Source organism: Rhinolophus sinicus, chromosome 16, assembly GCF_057876585.1.
Source record: "Rhinolophus sinicus isolate RSI-liver-muscle chromosome 16, RSI-T2T, whole genome shotgun sequence".
NCBI classification, from domain to species: Eukaryota; Metazoa; Chordata; class Mammalia; order Chiroptera; family Rhinolophidae; genus Rhinolophus; species Rhinolophus sinicus.
The window spans coordinates 100,787,614-100,791,703 of NC_142516.1; the positions used below are offsets into that span (position 1 = coordinate 100,787,614).

At 36.0% G+C, this 4,090-nt stretch overlaps 1 pseudogene; it reads right to left on the reverse strand.

Moving 5' to 3' along the window:
- Positions 1 to 242: 242 nt before the first annotated feature.
- Positions 243 to 3,396, reverse strand: LOC109449806 (large ribosomal subunit protein uL6 pseudogene; annotated as a pseudogene).
- Positions 3,397 to 4,090: the final 694 nt, after the last annotated feature.

Consider the following 4,090-nt stretch of genomic DNA (forward strand, 5'->3'; position numbering starts at 1 on the left):
GTCGGTAGTGGGCCTCTTCGTCTTGCCTGTCTGCTGTGCAGGGGGTCCTTTGTGGAGTTTTTGTTGTTCGATTCTTTGTAAATTCCAGGGGAGCTTTACAGAGGCTCACCTCACTCCGCCATTTTTCTGGAAGTGAATAATTTTTTTCAATACATGACTTTTATTGCATCTTTAAAATATCACAAATAGCTCTGAGAAATCACTGAGCATCTTGACATTTCTGTAGCTGGACAATTTAGGTTTTAGTCATCAACCTGCTGAACTGTTCTTTTTTCAGAAGCATAGATACCATCCAAAATTTTCTGATATTCTTGTTTTTACCTGTTGTGGCTTGTTGAATCAAAGTAGCCGAATTTGATACAAGTTCAGTGTCATTTCCTTCAAGAATTCACTCATCTTTTTGGGCTTGAGATACTGAACAAGCAACACCTGACCTCATCCAGACCATGTGGATGTATTTTTCACCCAAGAAATTTCATATTTCAACAGGAGAACCGTTCTCCTGAATAACAGTGTTGATGGGGAAGTGAGCACACACAGACCTAATCTCATAATGGACGCCCAGGGTAACACCCTTGGTCATGTTCTGTACGTGACTACAGAGAGTGGACAAGAGCCAACTCCTTTCTATTTCCCCATCATTTGTCAACCCGGAGTCTCCTTTTCTTTCCAAGGAGACTGAGTTCGATATTGATGTGATAGAAGTCCTTCTGTAGGATGCCTCTGGGGCCCTTCCCAATAACTCTGCATCCCGTTTAGAGTGATGTCCACATTTTCTGGAATGTCCGCCATCTGATTGCTGAGAATGGTCTTCAGCCTCACAGATGTGGCAAAGAGAGGATGAAGAATTTCTGTTAGTCATGTTATAGTATAGCTTTTTAAATATATATAAAATGCTCCTGATTTTGAAAAAGCGACATGTGATCAAACCTACTTTTGGATGGTGGTTTTGGAAGTGGGAGAGCTAGTTTTGAGCATCCTTGGTAGCTCTAGAGTAAGAGTTGTGGGAGGTATATGAAAAATGGAGCAGTAGTCCCAAATGATTGAATTCAGAGAAGTTTTAGCTTACTGTTCTGTACTTCAGAGTTATAGAGGAGAAAGGAAGGTTGGGCGTTTTAACAGTAGCCTTGGATTCCACGTATTACATCTCTGTGCCTGTATAAAGGTGTTATCTCAATTATAATTAATTTAATCAATGTTACTTAATCTGTGATTAATTATAGTACTCTTAGTGATTTAAAATAACAATTGTCAGAATATGACACAAAATATAAATAGCTCACTATTAGTATACTTTACGAAGAGTGGGCCAGACTTTAACCCTGTGAAAGGAAAATGTCTTTGCTGAAGAGATATGTTTCCATTAATTGTGGGGATGTTAATGTGAAACTTGACACAAGCAGCATCTTGATGTGGTGGAAAGAGCGTTAGACTCTCAATGAGGAATCCTGGGTTCTAGTCCCTGTTCTGCTATTTACTATGTGTTTGTGCATTGATGAACTCTGGGCCTCTGTTTATGCGATTTCTTTCTTATTCCTCTATATCTTTAGTGTCTGATGATTGTGAGTTGAATGAAAAAGAAACACATGTCCAAATGGATTATGTCCACATTTGGATACTCTGTTGAAATTGCTTCAGGTTTTTAAGTACAGAAACATGAACAAGAGATTTTACTTTTCTTTTAATGCCAGAGAACCCTCAGAGCATAAAAGATGTTCAACTCCAGTGGTAGAGAATGTTGTAAGTTTTGTTTCACCAACAGCCCAATCCTCTTGACATGTATTTATTTTATTTTTGCTGTTGAGGGTCTTTTGAAGTTTTTTGGAAGGAACTTTCATGCTCCATGGAGAAACAAGCCAGGACAAGCGAAATAAGTTAAGAAGAGTGTGGCACACGTGCCTTTGGCTGCTAGTGCTTTTGTCATTCTTTGCAAAAGACTGGTGGAGATTTAGTTGCTGGTGGAGGGGAGCCCAGGGTTCATCTGTTCCTGGAAACATTAAGTTTAGACTAAAGATTTGCTGTCATCTCAGCTAGTACCTCATTTTGTAGTCTTTAAAATATAAAGTGCTCTTTTCTTAACTGCTTTTACAATCAGTTTTATGGCTATGATCTATTTTGGAAAGCACTGGGGCAATTAATAAGAATAATCTGAATTCTAGGTTTGGGCCCAGTTGTAAAATTCTAGGCGTTTTGTGTTTGATATGTTGCTTTTTTGCATAACTGGAAAGCAGATCAAGACAAATAATGTTTTAAAAACATCTGCAGTCCATGATATATGAGCCAGAAATGGGTAAGGCTAGGGATTGATTTGTTTTATGTGAAAAAATCCATTTTAACATTACATTAAAAAAAATAAACCCTTTGATGTAGGATATCAGGAGTCTCATTAAACGTTTTTCTGTTGAAATAAGACAATTATTGGCTTTGGGTGCTAGTTCTTGGGGTATTCTGTGTGTGGGTATGATCATGTCCTTTTTCTCTTGAAACTTTAGAAATCTGGTCTTTATTCATCTTAGACATGAAAAAAAATCGTGTCTATTTTTTATCCAGAACTGTCTTGGAGAAGAAAAGTGAACTACTGACTAAAGTTGCCTTGAAGGAACTCACAATCTAATTGGGGCACAAGATGAAGCAAAGAGTGAACTCAACAAGATAGTGTTAAATTGTGGAGTACAGGAATTCTGGAATATGAGAATTCAATTAGGTCTCTACTAGGTCTCTACTACAATTTCCTTTTAGTTTATTTCCACCGGTGGAATATGCAATATCCAATATAGGTAAAATTTTCAAATAATTGAAATTTATCACCTTGATATTTTAGTTTATATTATTTTGATGAGGTTTTTCTAAAACATAAAACAATCTATTCCTAAATAAAAATATTTTCCGGGCATATCAAGATCATCATTATGGACATTGATGCTGTAAGCTAGAAATAAATTTAGAGATAATCTAGTCTAATCTCTTCATTAGACAGTTACATAAACTGAATCTCAGAGAATTCCCCAAGAGAGATCAGGGGGAGAGATCTAAATTTTGCTGACTGTTGGGATTTTGCAATGTTATCATATTGTGCTTTGATATTACCTTCCATGGTCTTTGATGTATGTAGGGCTATTTTCTCCATTGTAAGTGATCCTAAACTGTTATGCTTTCATAATTTTTCTCTTTGTTATTTATGGTTTTTATTGTATTTTTTCTGCTCTCAGTCCAACAGCAGTCACTTTCTAAGACTGGGTAATGGATTCTAATTGTCTCCAAAATAAAACCAGTAAGTACTATGAACAAAGGGAATACATTTTATTCCATGGATTTTGGGAAGATTTTGTCATGTGAGTTCCTGTTTTTGTCTTCACTCCAAGTTCTCCTTTCACCTTGGTTGACTTTCTCAGCCATGCTGATTATGGATCCAAACTCTGGATTCTCAGTTCTGATAGTTTATGCTCCATCACTTTGAGCATTCCCCTGATATTATTCTAAACTTCCTCAACCCACTTTCCTTTCTTTGTGGTAAGCAACACTCAATTAATCCAGCTGTCTCCTTTAAGTCTCTATCAGAAAGGAACAGGAAAGTTGGATAGCTCTAAGATGGGTGCTGCCTTAAATTCAAAGTCTCCAAACTCATATGAATTTTAATACTACACTTAATTTCTATATTTTCCTAGGCAATTCTGTCTCCTGTTCTTCACAGCTTCAAAATTCTCCCCCTTTTGAAAAATATTTTACTTTTACTGTCACTTTCAGTGGGTGATCTTACCTCACAGGAAAGAATAGGCCATCCACTGAGGGCACTAACCCTAAAATATTGCAACATTTGCATCCTTTGCTTCCTTTTTCCCTTTGGCTACAGTGTGTATTGTGAGGTAGGAATCTAATTTTTTTCATATGAATAAATAATTATCCCAATACCATGTATTTATTGTGTGTGTATATATATATATATATATATATATATATATATATATATATATATATACACATTTTTTTCTTTTAATACCATTACTATATTTTTTCCTTTTACATCCAGCCAGTTTCTGAGTTATCTATCTGCTTAATTAGTCTGTTTTTCTCTCACCCTGTTAATTATCAC